The sequence below is a fragment of the Lactuca virosa genome, chromosome 6 (assembly GCF_052849685.1).
Source record: "Lactuca virosa cultivar CGN04683 chromosome 6, Lactuca_virosa_CGN04683_v6, whole genome shotgun sequence".
Lineage (NCBI taxonomy): Eukaryota > Viridiplantae > Streptophyta > Magnoliopsida > Asterales > Asteraceae > Lactuca > Lactuca virosa.
Window position 1 is genome coordinate 10,354,043 of NC_136431.1, and position 12,184 is coordinate 10,366,226.

Consider the following 12,184-nt stretch of genomic DNA (forward strand, 5'->3'; position numbering starts at 1 on the left):
TTTAATTTCGGATGAACAACATACAGAAATTGTTCATACCACATCAACCTTCACATAAATGAATAACATTATTCCAAGATTCTGTAATTGTCAAATACCAAATGCAATTAAAAATTCACCTGGGCAGGATACACCTGGCCTCCTATAACATATTGTATGGCTGTAACAGAAGTTGACGCAGCTAGAGGCTGCTAAAACAAAAAAAAAACTAATTTCTTCCTTCTTCATTTCCTGTGAATCAACAAACCCAAATTCCCTTCATTTTCATTGATTTCCCAGCAAACCCAAACACCCTAACGATTTCTATCAAACAAACAAACAAAATCCAAAAAGAAATTTTTACCTGTATTTGATTTGGAACTGCCAAAACAAGGAAACATCGTGATCTTCGAGCAAACACCACCGAGGTCCTCACCTGCGACAGATGGCTGCCATCGGACCCCCCTTTCCCCTCGTTTTCTTCCTTCTCTGTTGTTCCCATCGAACACAAAGCCGCAGAGGTTTCACCTTGCCACTGCCGCTCCTTGCGAAGCTGGACATCACACCTCGCAGCCGGAAGAGACAAGCAAAACTCCGTTGTTTCTTCATTTGGCTTCTGTCGACCGGAGGGAGGAGACGCGAAGAAGAGGAGGTGCGATTTTGGGAGGTGTCGACCGAATTTGAGAAGTGAAGAAGGAAAAAACGATACTGACTTCAATTTAGGGTTTTGAATCTTGATGCCGATTGAATGTTATAAATATATATGTGCTTCTTGCGATTTACAAGGAATACAGCTAAGAAGAGTCAATGGTTACCATAATTATAGGATATTATTTGTTGAAACTAGTTATCAAATTACCTATTTACCCTTATTTATTTATTTAATTATTTATTTTTATTTTAAATTTTGATTGGCCCACATTTATGCATACAATAACACAATAATTACTTTAAACACCTGAATCTAGCTCTCTCTCTCTCTCTCTCTCTATATATATATATATATATATATATATATATATATATATATATATATATATATATATGTATATAGATTTGAATTTTGGACTAAACATTATGGACAAAGTATAAATAATATATTCCAAAATTTCAAGAACATGTCTGAATAAGGTAATCCAAGAAAATGTTTTGTTTTATTTATTAAAATATTAAAAAAATGTTAAAAATACATACCAAAAAGAAAGTAGAATACGATATAAGGGAATTAAAAATGTATTATTTAGTTGAAACACTTGCTATCACAAACATTTCAGATTTAAGGGATCGAGGGAATTTTTTATAAATATTTGGTGCAAATGAGAGAAATACAAGACTCGACACTGATTCTTTATCAACAGGTTGCAAAACTTATTCCTCTTGATTTGGATATAAACATGAATGTTGTTGATGAGATGCGGTTAGAATGTTAGAATGTTAGATGGTGTAGATGAGTATGTGGATGAAGACATTGTTATAGAAAGTGTTAACGGAAGCTCCAATTATGATTTCTATGAGGATGATAAGGATTACATTTCAAGTTTAGATGATCAACCTTTTAAACCTCCTCAATAGCATTCCTTGATCACCAAACATGATCAAGTCCTTACTTCCCTTGGGACTCAAAATACCAATCTAATCGGGAGGAAGTCATCTGTGAAGAAGCTTGTTCAATATTTGAAAGATAATGATGAAGTTTTGTATGAATAGACTCGTGTTATGTAAAAATATAATGCTCAGCATTTTGAGACTCTTCATGTAATTATTTAGAGGGGGGGAGAAATATAAGGTTTGTAACATCCCAAAATAAAGGCAAATTTTTTTATTTTTCAAAACCATTTCAAATCCATAAGTTTTACAAAAAAACAAAGTTTCCAAAAGTCACAATCATATATCAGAGTATCCTAAAATCATAAATCATATAAAGGTTCAGGATGATGTGCATGGCCAAGCCTTCGCCTTACCCCTATCCTCTGAAGTACCTGAAATGATAAAATAAAATTGTAAGCCAAAGCTTAATGAGTTCCCCCAAAATACCACACACACTAAGACAAATAAAACATGACTCAACACAATCATTCATCGGAGTGAAATGCCAACATGCAACAGGTCCAATCAGTTATTGAACTGGAATACATTGGCCCAATCAGTCATTTGACTAGAATACCTTGGCCCAATCAGTCATCGGACTGGAATGCCTCGGTCCGTTGGCTTATACACATAGCAATAAAGCCTCAACCCAAACTGCACCATGTCGACATATGCAACAGATAAAACATATAACACCAAACAAATAATTATGTAGATCTAACAGATCACTACAACATTGCAACATTATCCTATATACTAGGAGACATAACCCAGTGGGCCGGCATTGGTGCCTTCGACCTACAAGTACAGTGAGGAAAACTCACCTCACAGTCTGAAAAATGGTTGAACAGATCACTGCTCCAAATACCACCTCTACAGATCACTTATATAATTAACACGGATCCAATATCAAACTACTATTTAATTTTCCCAAAATAACCTCAAGTCAAACTTGTTCAAAGTCAATGGTCAAGAGTCAAAAGTCAAAATTCAAAAAATCCCACATCAGGCTGAGTACGCCCTACGTAATCCATCACTACGCATGGCGTAGTGAATTCCTCCCCAGATTACGCGGCTCCAACTCAGTACGTGTCATGTACCACTAGGTACGCCCTGCATACATGATCAGATCCCACTTTCCTCATTAAGTGCTTATTCCTTTAAGTCCTTACATCTAAGTCTCATATCTAACCCCAAATAATCCCTTAAATCATAAAGTTTCCAACTTTATGACTTTGCATGACTAGAAAGTGTCCAAATCTAAAAACCCTAACATATCAAAAGATTTTAAGCCCCATTACTCATGCATGGATGAAAGGAAAGGATCAATATCACATTTTTTTGATTCCATGTGCTTCAAAACGTCTGAAAAGGCTACATAAGGTATGGAGTAGCTCATACTCAACTAAACCAATATTATGGGACAAAAATGCATAAAAGCGTTAGAACTAACTGATAGGTTTTGAGCATAACTACAAATCCTATGTGTTCATGCAACCCTATAAACTTTGGATCTAGGTTTTCACTAGTTGAACATGTAAACTTGAATACAAAAGAGAAACCTTAATATGCATCTATAATAATCGAACTTAAGCTAATACTAGGGTTTAGATACATACCTCAATTGTTATGTAGTAATAACAATTAATCCATGTAGATCTTGAAGTCTTGAAGGCAAGTGCCTTAAATGTGACACTTCTAATGGCTTACAAACACTCTTTGCAAGAGGATGAGAAGAGAGAGGAGGAGGTACACCAGAAAATCGTCTCTTCTAGGGTTTGAAGCAAGGTGTCCGAAAATTCCAAGGGTTAGGCTCCTTATATACTTAAGGTTGCTTAGTCCCAAAGCTAGGGTTTGCAGGTGGAAACCCTATTTTCCTGCTTAAGGCCTAAGCAGCCCATGAACTCCTTATCTAGAAGCCTTGGACGAAAACTTATAGGGCCTACCTATAATTTTCGTCCACTCCTATCTAAGGAGTCCAAGAGCTCTATTTCACAACTATCAATTAATTGAAAAACAGCCCTTGTACTTTTAACTAATTCCTTTAATCTCAAAATTAATTTCAAATTAATTTTTGATTAAATATTAATTAAATAACATGATTTCTAATTAATATATTATTTTCATAATATATTAATAAATCATTTATATCAATTTATTATTCCAAATAATAAATTCAACTTCTCTCCAAAAGTCATCTTGTCAAGTTGCAAGTGTGAAGGCAACCCAAAAGGACTGTGCTACTATCAATTCAAGTATATACCAATTATAGTTATGGGCTTAGACACCTAATCCAACAGTCTCCCACTTGGATAAGTCTAATAGCTATAATTGCAAGTACAACTTCAAAAATTGACCAACACATTGTAGCTCTCAAAAGCCGCTGTCGAACTCTGACCTAGTCAGTTACGTGTCCTAGGATAAGGGATCATATAATCCTTCGTTCTGCAAGATATCATGTGGAAAAATGACATGGACAAAATCATTCTCATTGTCCAATAGTTTGTTTCCCGATTTCTGATTTGTAATGAAAGAGAACTTAATTGAACACATCAATTCAGTCCTGATCGGGCCCGACACATAAGTCAACACCAAATCATCGATGGGCCCAAGATATCGCTTTTCCCCTTAAGGAAAAAGGAACTAGATAAACTTTGACTTATATGCTTGTACTATTTACTCATCAAATCATGCACAACAATACGTTTTATAACACCAAGTTATTGATGCGTTTATGCATTATCAATGCCCAACCAACTCGTAAACAACAACTTATATATCTCGGTTTAAAGATTATATGATATTATCGTCTTAGAATTACCCGTGATAAATTCCATGAACTAATTCTCTGAGCGTGGGTTAATCCAATACTTAAATCCCTATTTCAAAAGTACTCATGAATGTTGCAGCAAACCATTGCTATGTCTAAACACTTAGACAATCTACAAGCCAATTCATGACAGTCTTAATTCACTACTTACTTCCAAAGTATGATCGATTGTGGATATTTTGAATAATCCAATTATCCGGGAAGTAAAACATGCAAAGTTGAAACACAAAGATAAATAAGTGACAAAAGATAGTAAACAATACTCATAAATAAATCTCAATTTATTCAATCATCAAATGTCAATTACATTTATTTGTTACAAGTTTCTAAATATCTATCTACTCACTAAAATTAATATCATCCTTCAAACCAATGCTCCTCGCATGTTGAACGTGCTTGATCCTACTCAGACCCTTTGTGAGGGGATCTGCAGGATTCTCTTCTGATGATATCCTCTTAACGACGAGGTGTCCTTCTTCTACTCGATGTCTGATAAAATGATATTTTCTGTCAATATGCCTCGATCTTCCATGATCTCTTGGTTCCTTGGTCAAGGCCACCGCTCCTTCATTATCGCAAAAAATCTCCATTGGCTCCTTAATGGCTGGCACAACTCCAAGGTCTACAATGAAGTTCTTCAACCATATAGCCTCCTTTAACGCTTCGCTCGCAGCTATATACTATGATTCACATGTTGAATCTGCTATGCTCCTCCATTGAGGGAAAACACCCAACTAAACTGAGAACAGAAGTTGTCTCTGTCGGTCTGAAGCTGACGTCGCTATACCCAACAACTCTTAAATCATCACTGCCACCAAGCACAAGGACCCAATCATTTGTTCTTTTCAGATACTTAAGAATGTTCTTAACCGCTATCCAATGAGCTTTACCCGGATTTCTCTTATATCGACTAACCATGCTTAAAGCAAAAGCCACGTTAGGGCGAGTACATGTCATAGAGTACATGATCGAGCCAACGGCGGAAGCATATGGAACTCGACTCATCTCTGCTATCTCTGCATCGGTACACAGACTCTGAGTCTTACTCAACTTCGTATTACTCTGGATAGGTAACTCTCCTTTCTTTGAATTCTCCATGCTAAAACGCTTTAGCACCTCATCCAAATACATAATTTGACTAAGTCCAATTAGTCTTCTACTCCTATTTTTCAAAATCCTTATTCCCAGAATATAGGCAGCATCTCCTAGATCCTTCATAGCGAAATACTTTCCAAGCCAGGACTTAACCTCCTGCAAAGTTGGAGCGTCGTTTCCTATAAGTAGTATGTCATCAACATACAATACCAAGAAGGTGACTATACTCCCACTAGCTTTGACATATACACAAGATTCATCTTCACTTCTAGAGAAGCCAAACTCTTTTACCTTCTCATCAAAGCAAAGATTCCATTTGCGAGAAGCTTGTTTCAATACATAGATTGATTTCTGAAGCTTACACACTCTATTGGGGTATTTAGCATCCACAAAACCCTCTGGATGACTCATGTAGACATCCTCAGCCAACTTTCCATTAAGGAAAGTGGTTTTGACATCCATCTGCCAAATTTCATAATCATGAAACGCGACTATGGCTAACATAACCCTAATAGATTTAATCTTAGTCATTGGTGAGAAGGTCTCATCATAGTCAACCTTGGGGTTTGAGTAAATCCATTTGCAACCAGTATTGCCTTGAACTTGTGTACCTTTCCATCCATGTCGGTCTTCTTCTTGAAGATCCATTTGCACCCAACTGTCTTACGACCTGGTACATTGTCAACCAAATTCCAAACTTGGTTGTCATACATGGACTGGATCTCGTTGTCCATTGCCTCTTTCCATTTAGCAGACTCAAGGCCCGCCATGGCTTCCTTGTAGTTAGAAGGCTCATCCAAATTTACCAGTGTATTATCCCTGATAAACGTATCACCATCTGTAGTTATATGGAAACCATAAAACTCAGGTATCATTCTAACTCGAGTGGAACGCCTAAGAGGTAACGACTCGTCAGTTGGTTCAACAGGAATTTCTTCCTCGGGTTGAGCGCTAGTGTTAGAGGTTCCTTCATCGCTTGACTCTTGAATTTCTTCAAGATCAATTTTACTCCCACTGTCATCTTTGCATATGATCTCTCTCTCGCGAAAGACTCTCCTTCGTGCTATGAAGACCACGTTTTCACTAGGTCAGTAGAACAAGTATCCAAAGGACTTCTGTGGATAGCCGATGAAAATACATCACTCACTTCGAGGTTCAAGCTTGTTGTGAGTCTCTCGTCTAACGAAAGCTTCATAACCCCAAACCTTGATATGTGCCAACGAGGGAACCTTCCTTGTCCACATCTCGTGAGGTGTTTTGGCAACCTTCTTTGTTGTTACTAGATTAAGAATATGGGCGGAAGTCTCTAAGGCATACCCCCAAAATGATATCGGAAGTGAAGCTCGAATCATCATAGAACGAACCATGTCCAACAAGGTTCGATTATGCCTCTCAGCCACACCATTAAGTTGTGGTGTCCTAGGAGGTGTCAATTGTGAAACAATTCCACATTCCTTGAGGTAGTCGTGGAACTCGACACTAAGATACTCACCACCCTATCAGATTTGAGCATCTTTATATTCTTGCCCAATTGATTTTCGACTTCATGTTTAAACTCTTTGAACTTTTCAAAGGTTTCTGACTTATGATTGATTAAGGAGATATATCCATATCTGTTATATCATCGGTAAAAGTCACATAAAATCGATTTGCATCCCTTGTGGTGGATCTGAAGGGCCCACACACATCCGTGTGTATGAGATCCAACAATCCTTTGTTGGATTAGTGTCTAAGCCCGTAACTATATTTGGTAAGTACTTGACCCGGTTGTGCATGGTCCTTTTGGGTTGCCTTCACCAAAGCAACATGATAGGATGATTTATGAATAAAGAGGTTATTATGATTTATTAATATGTTATATGAATAATATATTAAAAGAGAAATCATATAATTTCATTAATATTAGACAAGAATTAATTAAGAATTAATTTTGTGGCTAAAAGAGATTAATTAAATAAAGGGGATTGGAACTGTCAATTGTGTGATAGTTGATTTGGGCTGAGAATCCTTTGGGATTAAGGGGTGGACGAAAATAGAGTGGGAGCCCATCTAATTTTAGTCCATGGCCTTATTCTGGAAGATTCTTTGGACTGCTTAAGGCCTAAGCTATCCAATTAGGGTTTTGCCAAAAACCCTAGCAGCACAAGTATAAATAGACCCCTTAGGCTTCAGAAATCGGCTAACCCTATTCCTAAGAGTGCAAGAGCCGAATTCTAGAGCCTCCAACCTCTCTCCAAGAGCATCCTCTTGTTTGTGGTGTTTGTAAGCCATTAGAGGAGTGGCATTTGTGACTCTAAGCTCCAAGGACAAGAAGATTCAAGCTTTGAAGAAGAGATCTGTTTTGTAATGTTAATTTCGAATTATACCTACTAGATCTAGGGTTTGCAAGACTTGGATGAATGCATGTACAATAGAGAAACCTAGATTCAAGCATTAGGGTTTGCATGAGCACATAGGATGTTCTTTTGGCTTAAACCCATCAGTGGTATTAGAGACTGGTTGGTTTCTATTGTATTGATGCTTTGTGTCTTCATTCAATCTTTAAAATCGAATTTTTTGCCCCCTGACTGACAGACTCGGCGAGTCCCATAGTGGGCTCGACGAATCCATAAGGGGACTCGGCGAGTCGGAGCGTCTGCCAGAGGGATTTTCGGGATTTCTTACTGTTTTGCTTAAGGATAATTACCTAAATCGTTTTTGACTAATAAAATCCGAATTTTATTACTGTTTTATGATTATCCTTACCAAATCAAAAGATAATTACCAATTGTTTAAATAATAAATTCCTTATTTGATATATTTGATTATTTGAATTAATTGTTGAATTATCTTGCAAGTAAAATTGACCAGGTGAAATTTAGATAATTAAATTAATTGTTTAATTTAAATTATTTGCTATTTGATCCTTTGTGTTTTGAAAAGTTCAAAAACTTGTCCTCAAGTTTTGAAATTTGAAATTTATGATTAAAAGGTTAATTTGAACTATTTAAATTTCAAACCTTAGAATTTTACAAGTTTAAAATTCAACCTTATACTTTATAATATTATAAGATTAATATATATGTATAACTTAAATGTCAGTCTTACTGTTAGTAGGCCTCATTCACGAAGCCGATCTATAAAGGGGGTATAAGGTTATGGCCTATAAAATGGCTGTTTAATGGGTGTTCACTCTCACCCACCGCTTCCTTGATTGGTGGAGGGTCGTTAGCCGAACGGGTAGGATAGGGCAACCCTTTCCTCATTAATAAGTATAATGAATTATAAAAGTAACTAAATGTTTTTACAAAATTCCCAATCTTAGTTACTTTAGGCAAAAGTGAACTGATGCAATTCCATGAAGTTACACTTTGTACCCTTGCTAAGATGTTAATGGAGCGTGTGTGGTTAACCGGCACACTAATTGGGTTCTAAGCAAAGGTGTCAAAGGGTGACTCATTGTTTGTCATAGTTCGATGGAGCGTGTGTGGTTAACCGGCACATCGAATAGGTGACTGTAACAATGAGGGCACCATGTATATTTGCATGGTTATTCACACCCGCTTTGTGATCCTCGGCATCCTAGTCACAAACTAGAGGGGCATATCGAGATTTAAACATGTCATTGAAAGGTTCAATGAATCTCAAAATATCTAGGAGTTTTCAATACATTTAAAACTTAATCTCTTTTTCGTTTTTCATGGTGGAGAATTAGTGAATCGTCATTCACTTACCTTCAAATTATTGCTTGTTAGATTACGGCATCCCTTTTCTAGTTTGTGAATAATGTTGTTGGTTCCTAGCCCTAATTTCTCATTTGGGTGTTTAATTGGGGAATTCATTTCTAATCAAACTTTGTTCTTTTTCCTTTTCAGATGTCGAACGTCAACAGCAACGCTTCTGGTTCAACTTCCTCTGGCTCGTTCTCACTCATGAACTTATGTGGGAGAGTGATCTTTGACGGGTCAAATTTCAATGATTGGATCTGTAACATTCGCATGGTCACTCGTTACAAGGACAAAGAGTATGTCCTTGATGAGAAGCTGAAGGAAATCAACCTCAACACTACTACTGTTGAAGATATCGCAGCCTTTGAGGCCCATGAGCCTGATGCCACGAAAGTCCATTGCATCATGTTAGCGACTATGACTGCAGAACTCCAGAAGTCCTATGAGGACATGTACCCCTATGAAATGCATCAGAATCTGCTGGACCGGTACTACCAAAGCGCTAGGCAAAAAAGGTACGAGATCATCACTTCGATGATCACTACCAAAATTGGTAATGGAGAGTCCCTTACTGCTCATCAGCAAAAGATGTAGAGATATGTCGATCGCCTGCTAAAGTTGAATGTGAACTTTGATGAAGAGCTGGAAATTGACATCATCCTTCATTCCTTACCTCCCTGCTATAGCCAGTTCCGCATGACCTACCACATGAATAAGGAGGAGGTCACCTTGAGCAAGCTTCAAGGACTGTTGAGGACTGCTGAGAGCAACCTCAAAGATAAAACTGTTGCATCAACTTCAACTCCTAGTGCTGCCCCTGTCTTGGCAATAGGGCAAGGGAAATGTAAGAAGAGGAAGGCTCCCTCAAAGAGCCACCACAAGGGAAAGTCCCAAGAAGGTACCTCTTCTAGTGGAACCAAAGTTGGTTATGCTAAACCCAACTCTAACCCTAAGGAGGCAGAGTGCCATCACTGCCACAAGATAGGGCATTGGAAAAGAAGCTGCCCTGAATATCTGAAAGCTATCAAGGATGGGAAGATCAAGCCGTCCTTCGCAGGTATTTACACTATTAAATCTAATGATTCATCGCATGCTATTTCTTGGGTTCTTGATACAGGATGTGGTTTTCACATATGTTCTGATTTGCAGGGACTAAGAAGAAAGAGGGATGTGGAGCGTGGAAGGATAAACCTAATCATGGGAAACAGAAGATCGTCGCCTGTCACCAAGATTGGAGTATATTCCTTAGTGCTTAGTAATGGATTAGGTTTAGATTTAAATAATTGTTGCTATTCGCCAGATATGGCAAGAAACATCATTTCATTTCATGGTTTATATAGACAAGGATTTAGATATTCATTTGATAATGAAAAGGGTTCTATTTATGCTTATCTTAATAGTGTTTTATATTTTGAAGCATTGCCTTGTAATGGAATATATGAAATTGTGATGGTTATAGACAAACTAGGAAATGATGTGTTGTGTAATGATTCTTCCAATGATTTGGATAAAGCATGCTTGTGGCATTGTCATCTTGGACATGTCAACAAGAAGCGCATAGGCCAACTCCAAAAGGATGGAGTGTTGGAGCCATTCGACCTTAGGGACGATGGCGTGTGCGAATCTTGTTTACTTGGAAAGATGACCAAGTCACCCTTCACTGGCACTTGTGCGAGGGGTGAGGGTTTATTGGACTTCATACATACAGATGTATGTGGACCATTTAGATCCACCACAAGGGATGCCTGCCGCTTCTACGTGACTTTTACCGATGATTATAGCAGATATGGTTATATCTACTTAATCGGGCATAAGTCAGAAACCTTTGAAAAGTTCAAAGAGTTCAAGCAAGAAGTGGAGAATCAGTTGGGCAGGAAAATCAAGATGTTTCGATCTGATAGAGGTGGAGAGTACCTAAGTCTTGAATTCCACGACTACCTCAAGGAATGCGGAATTGTTTCGCAATTGACGCCACCTAGGACACCACAGTTGAATGGTGTGGCTGAGAGGCGTAATCGAACCTTGCTAGACATGGTTCGTTCCATGATGAGTCGTGCTTCGCTACCTATCTCATTATGGGGGTATGCCTTAGAGACTGCCGCCCGTATCCTTAACTTAGTCCCTACGAAGAAGGTTGCCAAAACACCTCACGAGATGTGGACAGGGAAAGCTCCCTCGTTCGCACATATCAAGGTTTGGGGTTGCGAGGCTTTTGTAAGACGAGAGACTCACGACAAGCTCGAACCTCGTAGTGAGCGATGTATTTTCATCGGCTACCCATAAAAGTCCTTTGGATATCTCTTCTATAGACCGAGTGACAATGTTGTCTTCGTTGCGAGGAGAAGGGTTTTCCGAGAGCGAGAACTCATAATCCAAGGGGACAGTAGGAGGCAAATCGATCTTGAAGAGCTTCAAGAGTCGAGCGATGAAGGAACCTCTGACACTGGCGCTCAACCCGAGGAGGAAACTCCGGTTGAACCGATTGACGAGTCATTACCTCTTAGACGTTCCGAAAGAGTTAGGGTTCAACCCCAGTTATATGGTTTTCATATTACTACAGAAGGGGATACGTATATTAGTGATAGTACACTAATAAATTTTGACGAACCTAACAGCTATAAGGAAGCCATGGCAGGCCCAGATTCTGCGAAGTGGAAAGAGGCAATGGACAGCGAGATTCAGTCCATGTATGACAACCAAGTTTGGAATTTGGTTGACAATGTACCAGGTCGTAAGACGGTCGGGTGCAAGTGGATCTTCAAGAAGAAGACCGAAATGGATGGGAATGTACACACCTATAAGGCACGATTGGTTGCGAAGGGTTTCACTCAAACTCCCGGAGTTGACTATGATGAAACCTTCTCACCAGTTGCGAAGATAAAGTCTATCAGGGTGATGCTAGCCATTGCCGCATTTCATGATTATGAAATATGGCAAATGGATGTCAAAACCTCTTTCCTTAATGGGAAGTTGGCTGAGGATGTTT